Source organism: Chiloscyllium punctatum, chromosome 50, assembly GCF_047496795.1.
Source record: "Chiloscyllium punctatum isolate Juve2018m chromosome 50, sChiPun1.3, whole genome shotgun sequence".
Classification (NCBI taxonomy): Eukaryota; Metazoa; Chordata; class Chondrichthyes; order Orectolobiformes; family Hemiscylliidae; genus Chiloscyllium; species Chiloscyllium punctatum.
Genome location: NC_092788.1, coordinates 32,985,588 through 32,996,712, shown reverse-complemented (window position 1 = coordinate 32,996,712; position 11,125 = coordinate 32,985,588).

The following is an 11,125-nucleotide window of genomic DNA, read 5'->3' as shown; positions in this document are numbered from 1 at the left end:
ATCTCATTTTCCTTTCTGGTCTGTGTTGGGTGATTGTCAAGGACAATATTATTGTTGCTGGGTCCAGTCTGATCTGTCTCGAATTCCCTAACTCACACCTCTCTTCCCAAACCTTTTGGAAAGGCTTGTTTCTCTCCTTTTTGATTTCTCTCGTTCCCTCTGTCTCAGCCTCCTTGCGCTCTCTCCCCCTTTCTCTCACCCCATCTCTCCCTCTCTCCATGTCTCTCTCTCACTCCATCTTTGCCTCTTTCCATCTCTCTCTCTCCATGTCTCTCTCTTGCTCCATCTCTCTCTCTCTCTCTCTCTCTCTCTCTTTCTCGCTCACTCCAGGTCTCTCTCGCTCCTTCTCTCCCTCTCTCTCCATGTCTCTCTCTCACTCCATCTCTCTCTCACTCCATCTCTCCCTCTCTCCATGTCTCTCTCTCGCTCCATCTCTCCCTCTCTCTCCATGTCTCTCTCTCACTCCATCTCTCTCTCACTCCATCTCTCCCTCTCTCCATGTCTCTCTCTCACTCCATCTCTCTCTCACTCCATCTCTCCCTCTCTCCGTGTCTCTCTCTCACTCCATCTCTCTCCCTCTCCATGTCTCTCTCTCACTCTATCTCTCCCTCTCTCCATATCTCTCTCTCACTCTATCTCTCCCTCTCTCCCTCTCTCCATCTCTCTCTCTCTCACTCTATCTCTCCCTTTCCATGTCTCTCTCTCCCTCTCCATGTCTCTCTCTCACTCTCCATGTCTCTCTCTCACTCTATCTCTCCCTCTCTCCATATCTCTCTCTCTCACTCTATCTCTCCCTTTCCATGTCTCTCTCTCTCACTCCATCTCTCCTCTCTCCATATCTCTCTCTCTCACTCTCTCTCCCTTTCCATGTCTCTCTCTCCCTCTCTCCATGTCTCTCTCCCTCTCTCCATATCTTTCTCTCACTCTATCTCTCCCTCTCTCCATATCTTTCTCTCACTCTATCTCTCCCTCTCTCCATCTCTCTCTCTCTCACTCCATCTCTCCCTCTCTCCATATCTCTCTCTCTCACTCTCTCTCCCTTTCCATGTCTCTCTCTCCCTCTCCATGTCTCTGTCTCACTCTCCATGTCTCTCTCTCACTCTATCTCTCCCTCTCTCCATATCTCTCTCTCTCACTCTATCTCTCCCTTTCCATGTCTCTCTCTCCATATCTTTCTCTCACTCCATCTCTCCCTCTCTCCATGTCTCTCTCTCACTCCATCTCTCCCTCTCTCCATATCTTTCTCTCACTCCATCTCTCCCTCTCTCCATGTCTCTCTCTCACTCCATCTCTCCCTCTCTCCATGTCTCTCTCTCACTCCATCTCTCCCTCTCTCCATGTCTCTCATTCTCTCTCTCTCTCCATGTCTCTCTCTCACTCCATCTCTCCCTCTCTCCATGTCTCTCTCTCACTCCATCTCTCCCTCTCTCCATATCTCTCTCTCACTCCATCTCTCCCTCTCTCCATGTCTCTCATTCTCTCTCTCTCTCCATGTCTCTCTCTCACTCCATCTCTCCCTCTCTCAATGTCTCTCTCTCACTCCATCTCTCCCTCTCTCCATATCTTTCTCTCACTCCATCTCTCCCTCTCTCCATGTCTCTCTCTCACTCCATCTCTCTCTCACTCTATCTCTCCCTCTCTCCATATCTTTCTCTCACTCCATCTCTCCCTCTCTCCATGTCTCTCTCTCACTCCATCTCTCTCTCACTCTATCTCTCCCTCTCTCCATATCTCTCTCTCACTCCATCTCTCCCTCTCTCCATATCTTTCTCTCACTCCATCTCTCCCTCTCTCCATATCTTTCTCTCACTCCATCTCTCCCTCTCTCCATGTCTCTCTCTCACTCTATCTCTCCCTCTCTCCATCTCTCTCTCTCACTCCATCTCTCCCTCTCTCCATGTCTCTCTCTCACTCCATCTCTCTCTCTCTCCATGTCTTTCTCTCACTCCATCTCTCCCTCTCTCCATGTCTCTCTCTCTCTCTCACTCTATCTCTCCCTCTCTCCATGTCTCTCTCTCTCTCCATGTCTCTCTCTCACTCTATCTCTCCCTCTCTCCATATCTTTCTCTCACTCCATCTCTCCCTCTCTCCATGTCTCTCTCTCACTCTATCTCTCTCCCTCTCTCCATCACTCTCTCTCACTCCATCTCTCCCTCTCTCCATGTCTCTCTCTCACTCCATCTCTCTCTCTCTCCATGTCTTTCTCTCACTCCATCTCTCCCTCTCTCCATGTCTCTCTCTCTCTCTCACTCTATCTCTCCCTCTCTCCATGTCTCTCTCTCACTCCATCTCTCTCTCTCTCCATGTCTCTCTCTCACTCTATCTCTCCCTCTCTCCATATCTTTCTCTCACTCCATCTCTCCCTCTCTCCATGTCTCTCTCTCACTCCATCTCTCCCTCTCTCCATGTCTCTCTCTCACTCTATCTCTCCCTCTCTCCATATCTTTCTCTCACTCCATCTCTCCCTCTCTCCATGTCTCTCTCTCACTCTATCTCTCCCTCTCTCCATCACTCTCTCTCTCACTCCATCTCTCCCTCTCTCCATGTCTCTCTCTCACTCCATCTCTCTCTCTCTCCATGTCTTTCTCTCACTCCATCTCTCCCTCTCTCCATGTCTCTCTCTCTCTCTCACTCTATCTCTCCCTCTCTCCATGTCTCTCTCTCTCTCTCCATGTCTCTCTCTCACTCTATCTCTCCCTCTCTCCATGTCTCTCTCTCACTCCATCTCTCCTTCTCTCCATATCTTTCTCTCACTCCATCTCTCCTTCTCTCCATATCTTTCTCTCACTCCATCTCTCCCTCTCTCCATGTCTCTCTCTCACTCCATCTCTCCCTCTCTCCATGTCTCTCTCTCACTCTATCTCTCCCTCTCTCCATGTCTCTCTCTCTCTCTCTCCATATCTCTCTCTCACTCCATCTCTCCCTCTCTCCATATCTCTCTCTCACTCCATCTCTCTCTCACTCCATCTCTCCCTCTCTCCATGTCTCTCATTCTCTCCCTCTCTCCATGTCTCTCTCTCACTCCATCTCTCCCTCTCTCAATGTCTCTCTCTCACTCCATCTCTCCCTCTCTCCATATCTTTCTCTCATTCCATCTCTCCCTCTCTCCATGTCTCTCTCTCACTCCATCTCTCTCTCACTCTATCTCTCCCTCTCTCCATATCTTTCTCTCACTCCATCTCTCCCTCTCTCCATGTCTCTCTCTCACTCTATCTCTCCCTCTCTCCATCTCTCTCTCTCACACTCCATCTCTCCCTCTCTCCATGTCTCTCTCTCACTCCATCTCTCCCTCTCTCCATGTCTCTCTCTCTCTCTCACTCTATCTCTCCCTCTCTCCATGTCTCTCTCTCTCTCTCCATCGCTCTCTCTCACTCTATCTCTCCCTCTCTCCATGTCTTCTCTCTCTCTCTCTCCATCGCTCTCTCTCACTCCATCTCTCCCTCTCTCCATGTCTCTCTCTCTCCATATCTTTCTCTCACTCTATCTCTCCCTCTCTCCATCTCTCTCTCTCACTCCATCTCTCCCTCTCTCCAAGTCTCTCTCTCTCACTCTCTCTCTCTCCATATCTCTCTCTCACTATCCCTCCCTCACTCCATGTCTCTCTCTCACTCTATCTCTCCCTCTCTCCATGTCTCTCTCTCACTCCATCTCTCCCTCTCTCCATGTCTCTCTCTCACTCCATCTCTCCCTCTCTCCATCTCTCTCTCTCACTCCATCTCTCCCTCTCTCCATGTCTCTCTCTCACTCTATCTCTCCCTCTCTCCATGTCTCTCTCTCTCTCTCTCCATATCTCTCTCTCACTCCATCTCTCCCTCTCTCCATGTCTCTCACTCTCTCCCTCTCTCCATATCTTTCTCTCACTCTATCTCTCCCTCTCTCCATGTCTCTCTCTCACTCCATCTCTCCCTCTCTCCCTCTCTCCATATCTTTCTCTCACTCCATCTCTCCCTCTCTCCATGTCTCTCTCTCACTCTATCTCTCCCTCTCTCCATGTCTCTCTCTCTCACTCCATCTCTCCCTCTCTCCATGTCTCTCTCTCACTCCATCTCTCTCTCACTCCATCTCTCCCTCTCTCTCCATGTCTCTCTCTCGCTCCATCTCTCCCCCTTTCTCCAACTGTCTCTCTCCATCTCTCCTCCACCCCTCTTTAATTCTCTACATTTCCATTTCAATCTCAATCTGTCTCTTTCTCTCTCTCCACCTTACCATCCTCTCAAACTTTCTCTCTCCTCCTCTTTCACTCACACACACACACATACACGCACACACACAAATATACACATACACACACACACATACACACAGACACATACACACACACTCACACAATTAGAAGTACACAGACACAGAGAGAGAGAGAGAGAGAGAGAGAGACTCACTCACTGATACACACAGATACAGAGAAAGACACACACACACACACTCACACACAGATACAGAGAGAGAGACACACACAGATAGAGAGAGAGACACACACACACACACACAGATAGAGAGAGAGACACACACACAGATACAGAGAGAGAGAAAAAGACAGACACACGCACAGATACAGAGAGAAACACACAAACAGAGACAGAGAGAGACACACACAGAACCACACAGATACAGAGAGAGAGAGAGACACACACACAGATACAGAGACACACACACACACACACACACACAGATACAGAGAGAGAGAGAGACACACACACAGATACAGAGAGAGTGACACACTCACTGACAGATAAACACAGATACAGGGTGGGTGTGTGTGTATATCGGTGTGTGAGTGTGTTTGGGAATGTATCTGTGTGTGAGTGTTTGGGAGTGTGTGTGTATCTGTGTGAGAGAGTGTTTGGGAGTGTGTGTGTATCTGTGTGAGAGAGTGTTTGGGAGTGTGTGTATATCTGTGTGAGTGTGTTTGGGAGTGTGTGTGTATCTGTGTGTGTGTTTGGGAGTGTGTGTGTATCTGTGTGAGTGTGTTTGGGAGTGTGTGTGTATCTGTGTGAGTGTGTTTGGGAGTGTGTGTGTATCTGTGTGAGTGTTTGGGAGTGTGTGTGTATCTGTGTGAGTGTGTTTGGGAGTGTGTGTGTATCTGTGTGAGTGTGTTTGGGAGTGTGTGTGTATCTGTGTGAGTGTTTGGGAGTGTGTGTGTATCTGTGTGTGTGTTTGGGAGTGTGTGTGTATCTGTGTGTGAGAAAGTGTTTGGGAGTGTGTGTGTATCTGTGTGTGTGTTTGGGAGTGTGTGTGTATCTGTGTGAGTGTGTTTGGGAGTGTGTGTGTATCTGTGTGAGTGTGTTTGGGAGTGTGTGTGTATCTGTGTGTGTGTTTGGGAGTGTGTGTGTATCTGTGTGTGAGAGAGTGTTTGGGAGTGTGTGTGTATCTGTGTGAGTGTGTTTGGGAGTGTGTGTGTATCTGTGTGAGTGTGTTTGGGAGTGTGTGTGTATCTGTGTGAGAGAGTGTTTGGGAGTGTGTGTGTATCTGTGTGTGTGTTTGGGAGTGTGTGTGTATCTGTGTGAGTGTGTTTGGGAGTGTGTGTGTATCTGTGTGTGTGTTTGGGAGTGTGTGTGTATCTGTGTGTGAGTGTTTGGGAGTGTGTGTGTATCTGTGTGAGTGTTTGGGAGTGTGTGTGTATCTGTGTGAGTGTGTTTGGGAGTGTGTGTGTATCTGTGTGTGTGTGTGTTTGGGAGTGTATGTGTATCTGTGTGTGTGTTTGGGAGTGTGTGTGTATCTGTGTGTGAGTGTTTGGGAGTGTGTGTATCTGTGTGTGTGAGTGTTTGGGAGTGTGTGTGTATCTGTGTGTGAGTGTGTTTGGGAGTGTATGTGTATCTGTGTGTGTGTTTGGGAGTGTATGTGTATCTGTGTGTGTGTTTGGGAGTGTGTGTGTATCTGTGTGTGTGTGTTTGGGAGTGTGTGTGTATCTGTGTGTGTGAGTGTGTTTGGGAGTGTGTGTGTATCTGTGTGTGAGTGTATTTGGGAGTGTGTGTGTATCTGTGTGTGAGTGTTTGGGAGTGAGTGTGTATCTGTGTGTGTGAGTGTTTGGGAGTGTGTGTGTATCTGTGTGTGAGTGTGTTTGGGAGTGTATGTGTATCTGTGTGTGTGTTTGGGAGTGTGTGTGTATCTGTGTGTGTGTTTGGGAGTGTGTGTGTATCTGTGTGAGAGAGTGTTTGGGAGTGTGTGTGTATCTGTGTGTGAGTGTTTGGGAGTGTGTGTGTATCTGTGTGAGTGTGTTTGGGAGTGTGTGTGTATCTGTGTGTGAGTGTTTGGGAGTGTGTGTGTATCTGTGTGTGTGTTTGGGAGTGTGTGTGTATCTGTGTGTGTGTGTTTGGGAGTGTGTGTGTATCTGTGTGTGTGTGTGTTTGGGAGTGTGTGTGTATCTGTGTGTGAGTGTTTGGGAGTGTGTGTGTATCTGTGAGTGTGTGTGTTTGGGAGTGTGTGTGTATCTGTGTGTGAGTGTTTGGGAGTGTGTGTGTATCTGTGTGTGTGTTTGGGAGTGTGTGTGTATCTGTGTGTGTGTGTGTTTGGGAGTGTGTGTGTGTGTGTGTGTGTGTTTGGGAGTGTATCTGTGTGTGTGAGTGTGTTTGGGAATGTGTGTGTATCTGAGTGTGTGTTTGGGAGTGTGTCTGTGTGTGTGTGTGTGAGTGTTTGGGAGTGTGTGTGTATCTGTGTGTGTGTGTGTTTGGGAGTGTGTGTGTATCTGTGTGTGTGTTTGGGAGTGTGTGTGTATCTGTGTGTGTGTGTTTGGGAGTGTGTGTGTATCTGTGTGAGAGAGTGTTTGGGAGTGTGTGTGTATCTGTGTGTGAGTGTTTGGGAGTGTGTGTGTATCTGTGTGTGAGTGTTTGGGAGTGTGTGTGTATCTGTGTGTGTGAGTGTGTTTGGGAGTGTGTGTGTATCTGTGTGTGTGAGTGTGTTTGGGAGTGTGTGTGTATCTGTGTGTTTGGGAGTGTGTGTGTATCTGTGTGTGAGTGTGTTTGGGAGTGTATGTGTATCTGTGTGTGAGTGTTTGGGAGTGTGTGTGTATCTGTCTGTGTGTGTTTGGGAGTGTGTGTGTATCTGTGTGTGTGTTTGGGAGTGTGTGTGTATCTGTGTGTGAGTGTTTGGGAGTGTGTGTGTATCTGTGTGAGTGTTTGGGAGTGTGTGTGTATCTGTGTGAGTGTGTTTGGAGTGTGTGTGTATCTGTGTGTGTGTGTGTTTGGGAGTGTATGTGTATCTGTGTGTGTGTTTGGGAGTGTGTGTGTATCTGTGTGTGAGTGTTTGGGAGTGTGTGTATCTGTGTGTGTGAGTGTTTGGGAGTGTGTGTGTATCTGTGTGAGAGAGTGTTTGGGAGTGTGTGTGTATCTGTGTGTGAGTGTTTGGGAGTGTGTGTGTATCTGTGTGAGTGTGTTTGGGAGTGTGTGTGTATCTGTGTGTGAGTGTTTGGGAGTGTGTGTGTATCTGTGTGTGTGTTTGGGAGTGTGTGTGTATCTGTGTGTGAGTGTTTGGGAGTGTGTGTGTATCTGTGTGAGTGTGTTTGGGAGTGTGTGTGTATCTGTGTGTGTGTGTGTTTGGGAGTGTGTGTGTATCTGTGTGTGAGTGTTTGGGAGTGTGTGTGTATCTGTGAGTGTGTGTGTTTGGGAGTGTGTGTGTATCTGTGTGTGAGTGTTTGGGAGTGTGTGTGTATCTGTGTGTGTGTTTGGGAGTGTGTGTGTATCTGTGTGTGTGTGTGTTTGGGAGTGTGTGTGTGTGTGTGTTTGGGAGTGTATCTGTGTGTGTGAGTGTGTTTGGGAATGTGTGTGTATCTGAGTGTGTGTTTGGGAGTGTGTCTGTGTGTGTGTGTGTGAGTGTTTGGGAGTGTGTGTGTATCTGTGTGAGTGTGTTTGGGAGTGTGTGTGTATCTGTGTGTGTGTTTGGGAGTGTGTGTGTATCTGTGTGTGTGTGTTTGGGAGTGTGTGTGTATCTGTGTGAGAGAGTGTTTGGGAGTGTGTGTGTATCTGTGTGTGAGTGTTTGGGAGTGTGTGTGTATCTGTGTGTGAGTGTTTGGGAGTGTGTGTGTATCTGTGTGTGTGAGTGTGTTTGGGAGTGTGTGTGTATCTGTGTGTGTGAGTGTGTTTGGGAGTGTGTGTGTATCTGTGTGTTTGGGAGTGTGTGTGTATCTGTGTGTGAGTGTGTTTGGGAGTGTATGTGTATCTGTGTGTGAGTGTTTGGGAGTGTGTGTGTATCTGTCTGTGGGTGTTTGGGAGTGTGTGTGTATCTGTGTGTGTGTTTGGGAGTGTGTGTGTATCTGTGTGTGAGTGTTTGGGAGTGTGTGTGTATCTGTGTGAGTGTTTGGGAGTGTGTGTGTATCTGTGTGAGTGTGTTTGGGAGTGTGTGTGTATCTGTGTGTGTGTGTGTTTGGGAGTGTATGTGTATCTGTGTGTGTGTTTGGGAGTGTGTGTGTATCTGTGTGTGAGTGTTTGGGAGTGTGTGTATCTGTGTGTGTGAGTGTTTGGGAGTGTGTGTGTATCTGTGTGAGAGAGTGTTTGGGAGTGTGTGTGTATCTGTGTGTGAGTGTTTGGGAGTGTGTGTGTATCTGTGTGAGTGTGTTTGGGAGTGTGTGTGTATCTGTGTGTGAGTGTTTGGGAGTGTGTGTGTATCTGTGTGTGTGTTTGGGAGTGTGTGTGTATCTGTGTGTGAGTGTTTGGGAGTGTGTGTGTATCTGTGTGAGTGTGTTTGGGAGTGTGTGTGTATCTGTGTGTGTGTGTGTTTGGGAGTGTGTGTGTATCTGTGTGTGAGTGTTTGGGAGTGTGTGTGTATCTGTGAGTGTGTGTGTTTGGGAGTGTGTGTGTATCTGTGTGTGAGTGTTTGGGAGTGTGTGTGTATCTGTGTGTGTGTTTGGGAGTGTGTGTGTATCTGTGTGTGTGAGTGTGTTTGGGAGTGTGTGTGTATCTGTGTGTGAGTGTATTTGGGAGTGTGTGTGTATCTGTGTGTGTGTGTGTGTGTTTGGGAGTGTGTCTGTGTGTGTGTGTGTGTGTGTGTTTGGGAGTGTATCTGTGTGTGTGTGAGTGTTTGGGAGTGTGTGTGTATCTGTGTGTGTGTTTGGGAGTGTGTGTGTATCTGTGTGTGTGTGTGTTTGGGAGTGTGTCTGTGTGTGTGTGTGTGAGTGTTTGGGAGTGTGTGTGTATCTGTGTGTGTGTGTGTTTGGGAGTGTGTGTGTGTGTGTGTGTGTGTTTGGGAGTGTATGTGTATCTGTGTGTGTGAGTGTGTTTGGGAGTGTGTGTGTATCTGTGTGTGTGTGTTTGGGAGTGTGTGTGTATCTGTGTGTGATTCTGTGGGAGTGTGTGTGTATCTGTGTGTGTGTGTGTTTGGGAGTGTATGTGTATCTGTGTGTGTGAGTGTGTTTGGGAGTGTGTGTGTTTGGGAGTGTGTGTGTGTTTGGGAGTGTGTGTGTATCTGTGTGTGTGTGTTTGGGAGTGTGTGTGTATCTGTGTGTGTATCTGTGGGAGTGTGTGTGTATCTGTGTGAGTGTGTTTGGGAGTGTGTGTGTATCTGTGTGTGAGTGTTTGGGAGTGTGTGTGTATCTGTGTGTGTGAGTGTGTATGGGAGTGTGTGTGTATCTGTGTGTGTGTGTTTGGGAGTGTGTATGTATCTGTGTGTGTGTGTGTTTGGGAGTGTATCTGTGTGTGTGTGTTTGGGAGTGTGTGTGTATCTGTGTGTGTGAGTGTGTTTGGGAGTGTGTGTGTATCTGTGTGTGTGAGTGTGTTTGGGAGTGTGTGTATCTGTGTGTGTATCTGTGTGAGTGTGTTTGGGAGTGTGTGTGTATCTGTGTGTGTGTGTTTGGGAGTGTGTGTGTATCTGTGCGTGTGTGTGTTTGGGAGTGTGTGTGTATCTGTGTGTGTGTGAGTGTTTGGGAGTGTGTGTGTATCTGTGCGTGTGTGTGTTTGGGAGTGTGTGTGTATCTGTGTGTGAGTGTTTGGGAGTGTGTGTGTATCTGTGCGTGTGTGTGTTTGGGAGTGTGTGTGTATCTGTGTGTGAGTGTTTGGGAGTGTGTGTGTATCTGTGTGTGAGTGTTTGGGAGTGTGTGTGTATCTGTGGGAGTGTGTGTGTATCTGTGTGAGTGTGTTTGGGAGTGTGTGTGTATCTGTGTGTGAGTGTTTGGGAGTGTGTGTGTATCTGTGTGTGTGTTTGGGAGTGTGTGTGTGTCTGTGTGTGAGTGTTTGGGAGTGTGTGTGTATCTGTGTGTGAGTGTTTGGGAGTGTGTGTGTATCTGTGGGAGTGTGTGTGTATCTGTGTGAGTGTGTTTGGGAGTGTGTGTGTATCTGTGTGTGTGTTTGGGAGTGTGTGTGTGTCTGTGTGTGAGTGTTTGGGAGTGTGTGTGTATCTGTGTGAGTGTTTGGGAGTGTGTGTGTATCTGTGTGAGTGTGTTTGGGAGTGTGTGTGTATCTGTGTGAGTGTTTGGGAGTGTGTGTGTATCTGTGTGTGTGTTTGGGAGTGTGTGTGTATCTGTGTGTGTGTGTGTGTTTGGGAGTGTGTGTGTATCTGTGTGTGTGTTTGGGAGTGTGTGTGTATCTGTGTGTGTGTGTGTGTTTGGGAGTGTGTGTGTATCTGTGTGTGTGTGTGTGTTTGGGAGTGTGTGTGTATCTGTGTGTGTGTGTGTTTGGGAGTGTGTGTGTATCTGTGTGTGTGTGTTTGGGAGTGTGTGTGTATCTGTGTGTGTGTGTGTTTGGGAGTGTGTGTGTATCTGTGTGTGTGTGTGTGTTTGGGAGTGTGTGTGTATCTGTGTGTGTGTGTGTTTGGGAGTGTGTGTGTATCTGTGTGTGTGTGTGTTTGGGAGTGTGTGTGTATCTGTGTGTGTGTGTGTGTTTGGGAGTGTGTGTGTATCTGTGTGTGTGTGTGTTTGGGAGTGTGTGTGTATCTGTGTGTGTGTGTGTGTTTGGGAGTGTGTGTGTATCTGTGTGTGTGTGTGTTTGGGAGTGTGTGTGTATCTGTGTGTGTGAGTGTGTTTGGGAGTGTGTGTGTATCTGTGTGTGTGTGTGTTTGGGAGTGTGTGTGTATCTGTGTGTGTGTGTGTGTTTGGGAGTGTGTGTGTATCTGTGTGTGTGTGTGTTTGGGAGTGTGTGTGTATCTGTGTCTGTGTGAGAGTGTTTGGGAGTGTGTGTGTATCTGTGTGTGAGTGTTTGGGAGT